The sequence below is a fragment of the Onychomys torridus genome, unplaced genomic scaffold (genome assembly GCF_903995425.1).
Source record: "Onychomys torridus unplaced genomic scaffold, mOncTor1.1, whole genome shotgun sequence".
NCBI classification, from domain to species: domain Eukaryota; kingdom Metazoa; phylum Chordata; class Mammalia; order Rodentia; family Cricetidae; genus Onychomys; species Onychomys torridus.
In genome coordinates this window covers 204416-221136 of record NW_023411746.1, presented here as the reverse complement: position 1 = coordinate 221136, position 16721 = coordinate 204416, and the positions used below count along the sequence as shown (strand labels likewise).

Genomic DNA, 16721 nt, shown 5'->3' with positions numbered 1-16721 from the left:
CTGCCAATTATCACGTCATACCTATAGGAACTTATTAAATCCTAACAAGGTAACACAGTAATTTGAACTCCAGGCATTTAGTGGAGAAATTTAATTGTGTATTTTATATAAACACTAATATTTGAACTAGAAAATAAATGCACAAAATCTGCATTTCTGTGTGGTCTCTAAGTTCCTCAGGTATAATTTTCTTCAATATTTGCAGGTATAATTTTAAAATATATGACTTGGTTCTGTCACTGGTATTTGCCATTGAGAAGATCAACAGGAACCCTCACATTTTACCCAACGTATCTCTGGGTTTTGATTTTTATAATGTCCCATACAGTGAGAAATTCATTCTTATGAATCCTCTTATTTGGCTCACAGGCCTTAAGTATCACTTCTGTAATTATAACTGTGTAAAGAAAGAAAGTCAGCTGCTGCACTAACAGGACCATCATGGGCAAAATCTGCCCATATTGGGAAACTGCTTCAGCTCTACAAATTTCCACAGGTGAGGAGTTGTATGAAATAAAGATGCAGACCTCCTTTGCTGACATTTCATGTATTCAAAGGTCAAAGTGGGACATTAGGATTAGTTAACTATTGATGACAAGTGTCTAGACAATTGGAGTTGGACCTCTATTTCAGTCACTTGGAAAGGGGAAAAAAGGGGAGGATGGAGTAGACAGGGAGGATTAATAAGAATTGACGACAGGCCAGTAATTTTCTGAAAAATTCTGTCAGATAAACTTGCCTTTAATTTCAGGATGAATCCATCATTATGCTATTCATTTCTATCTGTTTCTGCAGAATAAGGATTGTGCATAATGCCATTGTTCTTTCTCTTGCTCCCAATTGTTTTTTCTTAAGCTCACTGTTGGTCCTTTTGATTCTATCTTGAGTGACAGAGTTCAGTTTACTTCTCTCTATCAGTTGGCCCCCAAAGGCACATCTCTGTCTCTTGCCATGGTCTCTTTGATGCTTCATTTTGGATGGACCTGGAATGGTATGCTTATCCCAGATGACCACAGAGGGACACAGTTCCTGTCAGATATCAGAGAAAAGATGCAGAATAATTGAGTCTGCATAGCTTTTGTTCAAATGATCCAAAGCACCTGGAATTCATTTCTATACCAATACTGGAAAAGTCTTGGCACGGTCAAGGAGTCATTGGCCAATATCATCATCATTTATGGTGACAATGATTCACTACAAGGGTTAATGAGAAATCTAGGGCAACAGATTTTGACAAGGAAAGTCTGGGTTATGACCTCTCAATGGGACATTAATAATATCACTGTTTTTTTCTTGCTAGATTCCTTCCATGGAAGTTTCATTTTTCACACCACCATGAGCAGGTTATTAAATTTAAATATTTCATCCAAAAAGTTAATCCTTATAAGTACCCAGAAGACAATTACCTTCCTAAATTGTGGTTTTTGTTCTTCAAGTGCTCATTTTCAGAGCTGTATTGTCATCTATTCGAGAATTGCCAATACAATAGTCCTTTGGAATTCTTACCTAGACATATTTTTGATACAGCAATGAATGAAGACAGCTACAATACATACAATGCTGTTTATACTCTGGCCTACAGTCTCCATGAGATGAGACTTCAGCAAGTACAAATGCAACCATTAGGAAATAGGGAAAGCATGGTGTTCTTCCCCTGGCAGGTAATATCCCTTTCGTTGTATGAGAGCATCAACAATGTGATGTATTGAGAGGATTCAGAGGTATAAAACTGGGTATTACATATTTCAACATTTTATATTTTACATCCACAGGAAAGTCTTCATTTGTTATCTTATATTTCAGGTCAGTGCAGATCGTTGTGTGCATGTTGCTGAGGAATAGGTTGTTAGTGGTAAGAAGAAAATGATTTTAGGCAATATAAATTTTGTCACTAATATCCTCACATTCTTCTTGTGGAAATAGATTACATTAGAAAACTAAGAATTCACTCAGTAAATGAAATGATGACATCTCATTACCACAAGGTGTCAGTATGTAAATGATTTTGTTTAACTACCATTTAGTCATTTGTACCAACATTTTACAAACTGAACTTTTAGATACACACTTAATGTAAATGGACATAGTTTATTTTAAAAAATTGAAATTTGCTTTAATCAGTTCTAACTGATTCCTTTTCTGAGTTTGTTTAGAAGATTTTCTTTCAGATGACTGTCATTCACAGGTAGAACAGCATTCTCAACCATTGCTCACCCTCAGTGGAACTACAAAACTATTGCATCTTTCTCCAGAGATTATGAACAGTGATAGTCTACAATTCATTTCTTGTCAACCTCTCAGAACCATGTATACTATGTTCTTGCCTCACTTTCAGCTTCATCCTTTCTTGAGGAATGTGCATGAGGGAGTCAATATGGCCTTAGAGTGGAAACAAAATTTACATGATAATAAGTACGATATTCTAAACTTCTGGAATTTTCCAAAGGGTCTTGGACAAAAAGTGAAAGTAGGAACATTTTTGCCCAATGCTCCCAATGGTCAACAGTTGTCTTTATCTGAGCAGATGATACAATGGCCAAAAAGTATACTCAGAGGTGGGTTATGTATTCTCACAATGCATTCAACATACCACAATAACACAAATATATCCCCCAGTATAATAACTCCAGGTTTGAAATTAAAGCCCATTGTCATAAAACTCTGAGTAGAGAGGGATAAAACATGACTAATATAGGCATTGTTTTATCATTCCCTCATTCTTGAAAATGGAAGTTCTTAGCTATAAATGATCATTAATGTTCAGTGATGCATGGGTTAGTTTTTCTCAAGTTGACACAAATTAAGTACACCTGAGAAGTGGTATACGCAATTCTCATAATGTCTCCCAGGACACTCTGATATAGAAAATCTCTACATTCACAACAGAAAACTGAATAAGTTATGTTTGTGTGCTATGATCAAGCAATATCACCAAAGTAATTTTGGAAACAAGAGTTTATCTGGCTTATGCTTCTAGGGGTTCAAGAGTCCTTTATGGTCTGGAAGCATGCCAGTGTGTGGCATTGATGGAGAAATTTCAGGAACCAGAAACAAAGTGTCTCAGTTCACACACTGGAAGCAGAGAGTGAATATTGAATTAGCAGGGTCTGAATTAGCAGGGTCATAAATGTTCAAAATTCCCACCTTTGAAATAATTTTGCCAATAATCTGCAACTAGTAAGTATCAATAGCTCTCAAGATAGCACCACCATTGACATAATATCCCTGTTTATAATTGCCACTTTTTATTCAAACCAATACACTGTCTCTATTAGCATTCATTCACTGTATCTAAAGTTTGAGCTGTTCATTTTGATTCCATTTTTAAAAATTACAGACCACAATCCATTATCATTTTTCTTTTATCCACTGCTTAAATGGAAAAACATTTTAGTGAGCATTTTATCTCCTGTTCTACTGCAGCAAATACATGCATACCCAAATTAACTTAAGACAGTGTGAAAATGCAGCCATTGTCTTTGGAAATTCATTCCTCTGGGAGCATGAGGTTTCTGATGACATCATATCCTCAGTCAATAGAAAAAAAGTAAATACCACAGATCCCCTTTTTCTAGTTGTCATTCATTCTGAGACAACAACCTATAGAATGAACCCTTTAAACTTCTCTTTAACAATACTCACAGAAATGCCCAACAATTTCTCTATATGGTGACTATGAGCCCTGTCAAGTTCACTAGCAAGACCCATTATCATGGTGAAAATAAAAGTTTTTCAGCACATTAAAAAGTAACTATAGAAGCCATGACCTACCAGCATCATAATTTCCCCTACCTCATTATACTCCAATTAGTGTAACAGTGTGATAATCCTCAGAACTTTCTTATGTAGATCACAAAAGTTCAAAATCTTCTTCTACATTTATTGGAGTAAAATTTGGAAATAAATTATGTGGTATTAAAGACAATATTATTCAAGTATTTTTTTTAATTTATTATATTTGTGTTTTAATTTTACACATCAGCCATGGGTTCCCCGGTCCTACCCCATAGCACCCCCACCCCCACGTTCCCCCCAGCCCCTCCCTTCTATTCCTATCTCCTCCAGGGCCAAGACTCCCCAGGGGATTCATTTAAACCTGGTGGATTCAGTACAGGTTTGCTTTTAAAAGTCACTTGACATTTTTTCTATGCTGCCCTTAATATTCTTTCTTTATTCTGTACATTTATTTGTTTAATTATTATGTGTTGAGGAGACTTCCTTTTTTTTGGGGGGGGGGTCTAGTCTGTTTGTGTCCTATAGGCTTCTTGTATCTTCATAGGCATTTCCTTCTTTAAGTTGGGAAAATTTTCTTCTATGATCTTGTTGAATATATTTTCTGTGAATTTGAGTTTGTTTTTTCTTATTCTTCTATTCCTATTATTTGTAGTTTTGGTATTCCCATGATTTCTTGCACATTTTTTGTTATAATTTTTTTGCATTAGTATTTTCTTTGAATGATGAATCCATTTCCTCTATTATATCTTCTACACCAGAGTTCCTCTCTTCCATCTCTTGAATCCTGTTGGTTATGCTTGCATCTGTGTTTCCTATTCATTTATTCAGATTTTCTATTTCCAGCATTCCCTCTGTTTTTGTATTCTTCATTGTTTCTATTTCCTTTTTCAGGTCTTGGACTGTTTCCATCACCTGTTTCATTGCTTTTTCAAGGTATTCTTTAAGAGATTTATCATTTTTTTCTGCTTTATTTGTCTTTTCCTCTAGTTTTTTTTTAAGAGTTCTTCCCAATTTTAATTTTTTTCTCATTTTCTTTATTGAGTTCCTCCACTTTTTTGTTTATATTTTTCCTGAAGCTCATTTTTTATTTTTTTCTTTATATGTGCCTAGCACCTTCATGATGCAATTCTTAAGGTTGTTTTCTTCTGCTTCTTCCAATTTGAGATGTTCAAACCTTGCTGTTGGAGGAGGGATAGATTCTGGTGATGCTGTATTGCTCTTTATGTTGTATGTACTTCTGCCTTGATGTCTGCCCATCTCCTCCTGGATTTATTCTTTGTCTTATCTGGACTCTTGGTGTAGTCAGAGCTGACAGATTTGACATTTCTGGAAGCCTCTCTTTGTCCAATGAGAGGTGGTGGATTCTAATTCTCATAAAGCCACTTTTTGTCTAATCAGGGCTGGCAAAGTCCTGTCTCCTGAGTTTACTCTTGGTCCAATGATGGCTCTTTGTCCAATGAGAGCTCTGACTTTCTCTGTGCCAGATGGGAGTTCTGAGGGCTTGATGAGAGCTCTGGGCCAGATGGGAGCTGGGGGCTGGTCTCTAAGTCTCATGAAGTGGAGGAGTCTTGGGTAGATGTATGTGGGGGCAGGGTGTGTAGATTGTAGGGTCTGCTGCAGTGTCTAGGGAAAGGGAAACCTTCCCAAGAGTGCCCTGCCTGCTGTCTGGCAACTTGGGCAAAGTTGGGCAGGTTTTCCCTGGGAAAGGCTGGAGCCCCGGGATGTGACCTAGGGAAAGGCCTCCTGGGGTATGAACCCATTCTCTCACCTCTGGTCTGAGTGGGAGCTGTGGTCCAGAGGGGATCTGGGGGCTGGTCTCGAAGTCTCAGGAAATAGCAGCGGTCTCAGGCAGATGGGTGTGGGGACAGGGCATGTAGATTGCATTAATCAATTTTTAATTTATTATTATTATTATTAATTATTATTATTATTATGTGTTTTTGTTTTATACATCAGACATGGGTTCCCCTGTCCTACCCACTCCCGTCACCACCCCCAACTTTCTCCCAGCTGCTCCCTTCCATTTCCATGTCCTCCAGGACCAAGATACCCCTGGGGACACATCTAAACCTGGTGGATTCAGTACAGGCAGGTCCTTTCCCCTCGCTCCATGTCAAGTATGTGTCCCTGTGTAGGCCCAAGGTTCCAAACAGTTACCTCATGCACCATGGACAGGACCAAATCCCACATCCTGGTTGCCTCCCAAACAGTTCAACCTATTCAAATGTCTCACTTATCCAGAGGGCCCGATGCAGCTGGGGGCTCCACAGATGTTGGCTCACAATTTGTGTGCTTCCATTTGATTGGCTATTTGTCCCTGTGCTTTTTGCAATCTTGGATTCAAGAATTCACGCTCTAGCAGTCCCTCCTCCTTCTCGACAGTTGGACACCTGGAGCTCAAACTGGGGCCTGCATCCACTTCCATCAGTTATTAGATGAGAGTTTCAGCATGACTCTTAGGGTGTTTAGTCATCTGGTCACCAGACTAGGTCAGATCAGGCTTTCTCTGGACCATTGCCCTCAGTCTACAGAGGATATATCATTTTGGATTTCTGGGGACCTCTCGAGCACTCTGCCTAATCCTGTTCTCATGTGGTCTTCATTTATAATGGTCTGTTATTCATTGTTTTCCCTTTCTGTTCTTGATCCAGCTGGGATCTCCTGCTCCCCTAAGCTTTCTTTCCCTCAAATCTTGCCCTTCATTACTCCCACTGTCGTCCAGGTTGTTTATGTAGATCTCATCATTTCTCTGTCATTGGGTGATCCCTGTGTCTTTCCTAGGGTTCCATTTTCTAGGTAGCCTCCCTGGAGTTTTATAGCAGTCTAGTCATCTTTGTTTTACATCTAATATCCTCCTATGAGTGAGTACATTCCAAGTTTGTCCATCTGAGTCTGGGTTACCTCACTTAGGTTGATTTTTTTCTAGATCCATCCATTTGCCTGCAAACCTCATGATGTCATTATTTTTCTCTGTGGAGTAGTACTCTATTGTGTATATATACCATATCTTCTTTATCCATTCTTCAGTTGAAGGGCATCTAGTTTGTTTCTAGGTTCTGTCTGTTTCAAACAATGCTGATATGAACATAGGTGAGCAAATGCCCTTGTGGTATGATTGAGCATTCCTTGGTATATGCCCAAGAGTGCTACAGCTGGGTCTTGGGGGAGATGGATTCCCAATTTTCTAAAGAAGCATCATATTGATTTCCAAAGTGGCTGTACAAGCTTGCATTCCCACCAGCAGTGGAGGAGAGTTCCCCTTGCTCCACATCCTCTCCAGCATAAGCAGTCTTCTGTGCTTTTGATCTTAACTATTCTGACAGGTGTAATGTGGTATCTCAGAGTCATTTTGATTTGCATTTCCCGGATAATTAGGGATGTTGATCAAATCCTTAAATGTCTTTCACCCATTTGAACTTCCTCTGTGGAGAATTGTCCTTTTAGTTCTATAGCCAATTTCTTAATTGGACTGTTGTGCATATTGATCTCTAATTTCTTGAGTTCTTTATATATTTAGCCCTCTGTCAGATGTGGAGTTGGTGAAGATCTTTTCCCATTCTGTAGGCTGTCGCTTTGTCTTGTTGACCGTGTCCTTTGCTCTACAAAAGATTCTCAGTATCAACAGATCCCATGGATTGATTGTTTCTCTCACTGTCTGTGCTACTGGTGTTATATTTACAATGTGATCTCTAGTGCCAATGTGTTCAAGAATACTTCCTACTTTCTCTTCTATCAGGTTCAGAGTAAATGGATTTATTTTGAGGTCTTTGATCTACTTGTACTTAAGCTTTGTGCACGGTGACAGATATGGATCTATTTGCAGCCTTCTACACATTGACATCCAGTTATGCCAGCACCATTTCTTGAAGATGCATTTTTTTCCATTGTACATTTTTGGCTTCTTTGTTAAAAATTATATGTTCATACGTGTGCAGGTTAATGTCAGGGTCTTCAATTCGATTCCATTTGTCCACATGTTGGTTTTTATGCCAGTACCAAGATGTTTTTATTATGGTAGCTCTATAGTGGAGCTTGAGGTCAGGGATCATGTTGCCTCCAGAGGTTGTTTTATTGTACAGGATTCATTTGGCTGTCCTGGGTTTTTGTTTTTCCATATGAAGTTGAGTATTATTCTTTCCAGATCTGTGAAGAACTGTGTTGGTAATTTGAAGGGGATTGTGTTGAATCTGTAGATTGCTTTTCGTAAGATCACCATTTTTACTATGTTAATCCTGCCTATCCATGAGCTTGGGAGGTCTTTCCACTTTCTGACATCTTCATCAATTTATATTTTCAGGTAATTAAAGTTCTTTTCATATATGTCCTTCACAAGATTTGTTAGAGTAACCCCAATGTATTTTATATCATTTATGGCTATTGTAAAGGGTGATGTGTTTCTGATTTCATTCTCAGCCTGTTTGTCTATTGTATATAGGAGGGCTACTGATTTTTTTTTTGAGTTGATCTTGTATCCCACTATGTTGCAGAAGGTTTTTATTAGCTGTATCAGTTCCTTTGTTGAATTTTTGGGGTCACTCATGTATACTAACACGTCATCTGCAAATAGGGAGAGCTTGACTTCTTCCTTTCCAATTTGTATCCTCTTCATCTCTTTATGTTGTCTTATAGCTCTGGCTAGAACTACAAGTACTATATTGAATAAGTATGGGGAGAGGGGACAGCCTTGCCTTGTTCCTGAATTTGGTGGTATTGCTTTGAGTTTCTCCCCATGTAATGTGATGTTGGCTGTTGGATTGCTGTAGATTGCCTTTATTATGTTTAGGTATGTTCCCTGTATTACTGATCACTCTAAGACATTTATCATGAAGGGGTGTTGGATTTTGTCAAATGCCTTTTCTGAATCTAATGAGATAATCATGTGGTTTGTTTCCCTGAGTTTGTTTATATGGTGTATTACATTGATGTACTTTCATATGTTGAAGCACACTTGCATCCCAGGGATGAAGCCTACTAGATCATTGTGGATAACTTTTTTGATGTGTTCTTGGAGTCTGTTCACCAGAATTTTATTGAGTATTTTTGCATCAATATTCATAAGTGAGATCAGTCTGTAGTTTTCTTTCTTTGTTGCATCTTTGTTTGATTTAGGAACCAGGGTATTTGTAGCCTGATAAAAGGAGTTTGGTAATATACTTTCTGCATCTATTGTGTGGAACAATATAAAGAGTATTGGTATTAAGTGTTCTATGAAGATCTGGTACAATTCTGCAGTGAAACCATCTGGTACAGGGCTTTTTTTGATTGGGAGAATTTTAATGACTGATTCTATTTCCTTAGGGGTTTTAGGACTATATAAACGGTTTATCTGGTCTTGATTTAACTTAGGTATGTGGTACCTATCCAGAAAATTATCCAATTCTTGTAGATTTTCAATTTTTGTGGAGTATAGGTTTTAAAGTGTGACCTGATGATTCTCTGGATTTCCTTATTGTCTGTTGTTATGTCCCCCTTTTCATTTCTGATTTGCTTAATTTGGATGCTCTCACTCTGTCTTTTGGTTAGTTTGGATAAGGGCTTGTCTATCTTGTTGATCTTCTCAAAGAACCAAATCTTTATTTCATTAATCCTTTGTATTTTTCTCTGTATTTCTATTTTATTAATTTCAGCTCTCAATTAGATTATTTCCTGGCATCTGTTCTCCTGGGAGACTTTCCTTCTTCCTGTTTAAGGTATTTCATTTGTGCTATCAAGTCACTAGCATGAGATTTCTCCAGTTTCTTTATGTCGGCATTCAGTGCTATGAATTTCCCTCTTAGCACTGTTTTCATAGTATCCCATAAGTTTGTGTATGTGGTATATTCATTTTCATTGATCTCTAGGAAGTCTTTAATTTCTTCCTTATTCCATTGGTGATTCATTTGAGCATTATTTAGTTTCCATGAGATTGTAAGATTTCTGTAGTTTTTTTTTTCTGTTGTTGAAATCTAACTTTAAACCATGGTGGTCCAATAGAAAACAGGAGGTTATACCAATTGTTTTGTATCTGTTGAGGTTTGCTTTGTGGCCAAGTATGTGGTCAATTTTAGAGAAGGTTCCATGGGGTGCTGAGAAGAAGGTATATTCTTTTTTGTTTGGGTGGAATGGTCTATAGATATTGATTAATTCCATTTGAGCCATAACATCAGTTAAGCCCATTATGTCTCTGTTAAGTTTCAATTTCGTCAATCTCTCCAGAGGTGAAAGTGGAGTGTTGAAGTCTCCCACTATTAATGTGTACGGTTTTATATGTGATTTAAGCTTTAGTAATGTTTCTTTTACATATGTGGATGCCCATGTGTTTGGGGCATAAATGTTCAGAATTGAGACTTCATCTTGTTGGATCTTTCCTGTGATTAGTATGTAATGTCCTTCATCATCTCTTTTGATTGATTTTAGTTTGAAGTCTATTTTGCTGGATATTAGGATGGCTACACCAGCTTGATTCTTAAGGCCATTTGATTGGAAAATCTTTTCCCAGCCTTTTATTCTTAGGAGGTGTCTGTCTTTGAATTTGAGGTGTGTTTCTTGAATGCAGCAGAAAGATCAGTCCTGTTTTCATATCCATTCTGTTAGTCTGTGTCTTTTTATAGGTGAATTAAGTCCATTGATATTAAGGGATATTAATGACCAGTGATTGTTTGTTCCTGTTGTTATTTTATTTTTTGGTGGTAGAGTGTGTGTACTTATTTTCTTTGGTGTTTCCTACAGTGGTGTTATCTATTGCCTGTGTTTTCATGGGTGTATCTGACTTCCTTAGGTTAGAATTCTCCTTCTAGTGCTTTCTATAGGGCTGGCTTTGTGGATAAGTAATGTTTAAATCTGGTTTTGTCTTGGAAGGTCTTATTCACTCCATCTATGATGATTGAAAGTTTTTCTGGGTATATTAGTATAGGCTGGCATCCATGGTCTCTTTGTGTCTGCATTCTATCTTTCCAGGTCCTTCTGGCTTTCAAAGTCTCCATTGTGAAGTCAGGTGTTATTCTGATGGGTTTTCCTTTATAATTCACTTGGCCATTTTCCTTTGCTGTCCTTAATATTCTTTCTTTATTCTGTAATTTTAGTTGTTTAATTATTATATGGTGAGGGGACTTTTTTGGGGGATCTAGTATGTTTGTTGTTCTATAGGCTTCTTGTATCTTCTTAAGCATTTCCTTCTTTAAGTTGGGAAAGTTTTCTTCTATGATATTGTTAAATATATTTTCTGTGCCTTTGAGTTGGTAGTCTTCTCCTTCCTCTATACCTATTATTCATAGGGTTGGTCTTTTCATGGTGTCCCAAATTTCTTGGATATTTCGGGTAAGGACTTCGTTGGTTTTAGTGTTTACTTTGACTGATGAATCTATTTCTTCTAACGTATCTTCAACACCAGAGATCCTCTCTTCCATCTCTTTCATTCTATTGATTATACTTGCCTCTGAATTTCCTGTTTGTTTACTCAGATTTTCTATTTCCAGCATTCCTTCTGCTAGTGTCTTCTTCATTTTTTCTATTTCCCTCTTCAGGTCTTGGACTGTCTCCCTTGCCTTTTCTTGATTTTAGTTCAAGGACTTATTGGTTTCTTCTGCTTTAATTGTCCTTTCCTCTAGTTTTTTTTTTTTTTTTTATAGCATTCTTCCCATTTTTTTGTTTGGCTGTTCCTCCACTTTATTTTTGATTTCTTCTATATAAGGCTCTAGCCTCTTCATGATGTTACTTATAAGGTTGTTTTCTTCTATTTCTTCCAGTCTGTGATGTTCAGTTCTAGCTGCTGGAGAAGTGCTAGGTTCTGGTGATGCTGTATTGCTCTTTATTTTGTTGTATGTACTTCTGCCTTGACGTCTGCCCATCTCCTCTTGGCTTCTTTCTTGGTCTTATCATTGTACTTGTTCCAGAGAGAGCTGATAGATGTAGGGAGCCTCTCTCTGGTCCAGATGGAAGCTCTGGCCTAGATGGGAGTGATGTTTCAGATGAGAGTTCTAGTCGGATAGGAGCTGGGTGACTGGACTCTGAGTCTCGGGAAGTCCCTGAGGTCTCCTTATTTTTTCCAGATGGGAGCTCCTCTTGTCCAGATGGGAGTTCCTCTTGTCTCTGGTCCAGATGGGAGGTCCATTGCAGGATGGAAGTTGGGGGCTGGTCTCTGATTCTCAGGAAGTGGGTGGGGTTTCCACCAGATGGGTGTGGGGGCAAAGTGTGGAAACTGCAGGGTCTGCTTGCTGTCATGGAAAAGGGGTGCCTTCCTGCAGAGCCCACCAATTGGCCAGAAACTGGGGCCAAGTTGGACAGGTCCTCCTGGGATGGCCTGTGTCCAGCGGTGGCACCCAGGTGCAGTTGCCTCTCTGGCTATAACACCAGGAACTCACGTCTGGTCCAAATGGGAGTTCTGGGGCAGACAGGAGCTGAGGGTTGGTCTCTGATTCTTAGGAAGTGGCTGGGGTCTCAACCAAATGGGTGTAGGGGCAGGGTGTGGAGACTGCAGTGTCTAGCTGCAGTCTTGGAAAAGGGGAGCCTTCCTGCAGGGCCCACCTATTGGCCAGAAACTGTGGCCATGTAGGGCAGGTCCTCCCGGGATGGCCTGTGTCCAGTCGTGGGACCCAGGGGCAGTTGCCTCTCTGGCTATAACCCCAGGCACTCAACTCTGGTCCAGATGGGATGCATGAATCAATTTTTATTACCTCTAATATATGATGAATTTTGCAAATTTTCAAGAGCAGAATATTATCGGACTATTTTAGTTCATACTCCAAAATAGTTCTGAACTTCCCCCAGTGTTAATGACCACAGGTCACTAGTAAATTATTCCATACTCTAAAAATATAGTAATGCCTATAGAGTCAAACTAGAAAACAAAGAATTTTATAGTACTAAGAAATTTGAGAACCTATGTTTAATTACAGGATTTTATGAAAATAATTTCAAAGTTTATTCTCCTCCTTTTGCAATATTCAAATTCATGATGTGGTTGTAACTTATGATGTGGTATCAGACATAAAGTAGGTTTACATATTGTAACTCAGTATTCTAAAGACTTCCAAAAGAGATACACAAATAGCAAAAGAGGAACTGAAAGTATGTAAGAAAGAAAAGGTGTATTTAATTTATAAATCTATGATGAAGAGGGGTTATAAGAGAAGCTACTGGTAATTCATAACTACTTACAAAAAAGAGACATCATTTTTATTTAAGGTTGTGGATTCTGAAAATGTTACCCATATTCCAGTATATTACTAAGGCATGAGGGCCAGGAACTAAGGAGAAAAAGCATGTAGTTAGTTAAGCATTGCTTGGTTAAGTGTTCAGGCTTTGGAGCAACACAGTTCAGCTGAGATTCATGTGGAGGAGGACTCAGAAGCTTCCAGCCTGAGAAAACAGGATCACCTGAGGAACTAGCAAGGTGAGATAGCTGTGGCTTGTTCTGCTTCTCTGATCTTCCAGCAATTACCCCAATAACTGGCCTCGGGTTTGTTATTATTAATAAGAACGCTTTAAGATACCTGTTGCAGATTACCCTCTATGTTATAAATACTAGCATCATTGAATAGGCTCACTGAGTATTAAAATGTAAAAAGAAGACAGAGAGTACAGTAACTTGGGAAACAAGAGATGGAGAAAGTGAAAAATGGAGCATGATGAAAGAGGGCTGAGTTGGAGCCACACAGTTTATATACGCATATAAATAATAACTGAAATATCTAATAAGAAAGATGGGTGATATGAATATGAAATTATTCACTACAGAATTCTTGCCTCTTTTTCCCCGAGAAAAAGGAAACTGGTGTAGATAACAGTCCTGTTAACAGGTACAGACAAATGGGTTAGAGTTACAGGGATAAATTCAGCTTGAACTAAAACATCACTTTAATTTTTTATCAGATATGGTAAAGTGCATCGAGTGTCCAGACAGTCATTATGCAAACACAAAGAAGAAACACTGTCTCCAGAACGTCGTGAGTTTTCTTGACCATAAGGACCCCTTGGGGATGTCTCTCACAACCATAGCTTTGTGCTTCTTTGTCCTCACAGCTGTGGTTCTTAGACTCTTTGTGAAGCACAGAGACACTCCAATTGTCAAGGCTAATAATAGGACACTCAGTTACATGTTGCTCATCTCACTCAAGGTCTGTTTCCTATGTTCCTTGCTCTTCATTGGCCATCCCAACACTACCACCTGTATCCTGCAGCAGATCGTATTTGGAGGTGCTTTCACTGTGGCTCTCGCCACTGTGTTGGCCAAAGCTATCACTGTGGTTATTGCCTTTAAGGTTACCTTTCCAAGGAGGGTGGTGAGGTGGTTAATAATATCAAAGGCTCCAAACCTTATAATCCCTGTATGTTCTCTGGTCCACCTCGTCTTCTGTGGAATCTGGCTAGGAACATCTCCTCCCTTCCTTGACAAAGATGCTCATGCTCAACATGAACATATCATCCTTGTATGTAATAAGGGCTCAGATTTTGCCTTCCATGTTATATTGGGATACCTCTGTTCCTTGGCACTTGGAAGTTACATTATGGCTTTTTTGTCTCGAGATCTTCCAGACACATTCAATGAAGCCAAGTTTCTATCATTCAGCATGCTGGTGTTCTTCTGTGTCTGGGTTACATTCCTCCCTGTCTACCACAGCACCAAGGGGAAGGTCATAGTGGCTATGGAAGTCTTCTCTATCTTGGCTTCAAGTGTAGCCCTCCTTGGTTTCATTTTTGGCCACAAGTGTTACATTATATTAATAAGGCCAGATAAGAATTCAATTTATCATATCAGGAATAGGCCATATTCTAAAAGGAAAAACCCTCTCAAAACGTAGTTTAATGCTAAACATCGTTCTTATGTTAAGGGATGAATTTCAAAGATGAAGTCCAGTTGCTGTCTCATGTAAATTGTGTCACACCATTATTGTATGGCTTTGATTCATTGAGGTATTATTTTACATCAAATTATATTATAGCCTCTTTATACTGGAACCAGTGAAGTTATCCATGATTGAAATCCAAGTTGTATTTTCATATAAGCAGGACCTCAGTATATAACTCTGCTTGTCTGAAATTTTCTGTGAATATGATGACATTTTTGACACATAGAGATCTGCCTACATCTGCCTCTGTTCTTCTGAGATTGCAGATAGCCAATCACATTACCACTTTATATTCTTTTCTAATATAGACTGTTAATATTCATGGTATAGATTTAAATTTCTTCAGAGCTTCAACCATATTTTCTTATCCAATAATATTAATCACATGTTTTAAATTTTAAAACTGGATCCTAGTAAATTTTTATCGTGCCTTCCAATCATTGCGTTAAAATATGTAGATTATAATTTTATTTTTTATTTAACTTTCAATAGACCAGGCGTTATAAGAGCATCAGTCTGTTTCTTAATTCCTCTGGGTCCTTTAGTAAATTATCATGCTTTCATTTGGGTTTGTGTGATATTTCTAAAAAAAATAATCATAGGATTTTCAAAATGTAATCGTTGGTGAACATAATACTTCATCTGTCATTTCATACCATATTGCATGCTAAGTTATCATTTAGATTAAGGAAGAATTATATTACTCAATGTCAAATGACAGTCACTCAGTATATGTAACTAAGTCTAACTACATGGACTTCTTCCTTATTTACACTCTGATGACATATGTAAGATTTCCAAATGTTGTAAGTCTAGATGAACACCCTCACTTCTCTTTAAATCTGGATATTTACACATAATTTACCAGAATGCTTCTGCCAGTTCACTGTTTGCTGTTCCATGAATTGGTATATATACTTAATCTAAATCATGAATAGGTTACCATGTGCAATTTTATTATTACACATTTCTCCAGAATTAATCACCAATTCATAGAAATACATACAGTGTTTTAAGTAAAAAATTTCTATTTCTACAACATTAAATAAAAATAAAATTCTATGATATTGTTATACCTTTACTACTGTGAGTTGTATCTAGTTGTGGTGACTTCTTTGCTCTTACGTCTATATACTAGGCTAAGAGGTTTCACAAATGCTGTTATTAGCTGTAAATGAACAGGTTTCCTGCTGGTCAGGAGGGAAATCATGCCTAGTTACAGAAACAAAACCAACTACCAAGAGCTAGTGAAGTCTTGGATCTTAGAGGAGAAACTGTTACTGCCCCTTCACTAAAGCAGCAAAGCCCCTAAAGATTGAAAATACTTGTTCCTACACATACATTTAAATTCTGTTCCTCACATCTCTTTAAAGACATGTCATTGAAACAGATGCATACAATGACATAAATTCACAACCAATTAAATGAAGTATTGTGGATCTCAGTTCCACATTTACAATAAATACTTTTGCCACTCATGAGGTTTATGTTTCACTGAGGGAGATGGAATAGAAAAAAAGTAAGAGTCTAAGGACCTGGGAGTTTGCTGTGAGATTATGTCTCTTTGGAATGTCATGCATTGTCCATAAAGACACATAAAGTCTGATAAACATGACTTCCTAAATATGACCTGAACTGGGACCACAACTTTTGGCATCCTGGTGTGAATGGGAAAATCTAATAGGATCTCAACCATAAAGAACTACAGAGAACAAAGTAATGCTGACAGGAAGAAAAGGTCTACCATGGGACAAAGCAAACTACATAATTTTAAGACCTAATGATATTCATACATAATTTAGGATTATATATGTATAGGTACATATATATGGATCACATATATTATTTCAATTAAATGCATAGGTTATTTGTGCATATGTATTATTTTTATGTAGTTATTATATACATCTATATGTATATATGTAATAACAATTATACAAAACAATTTATGAGTTTGAAAGAGAGAAAGAATTTTTATACAGGAGCTTTTAGTAGAGAAAAGAGAATGCTTAAATGACATGATTTCATTATAACCTCAAAAATAAAAATGCTTTTCCAGTCATTGGCATTTAACATTGATATAATTCATCTATGTTTTAAATTTTGTTTTTCTTTTTTTAACCTTTTTTTTAATCAACATGTCTTTTCTTACCCTTTTTT

The 16721-nt window shown here is 37.5% G+C and overlaps 1 pseudogene; it reads left to right on the top strand.

Moving 5' to 3' along the window:
* LOC118575335 overlaps positions 1-14513 on the top strand; it is a 28118-nt pseudogene extending 13605 nt beyond the window's left edge.
* The last annotated feature ends 2208 nt before the right edge of the window (positions 14514-16721 follow it).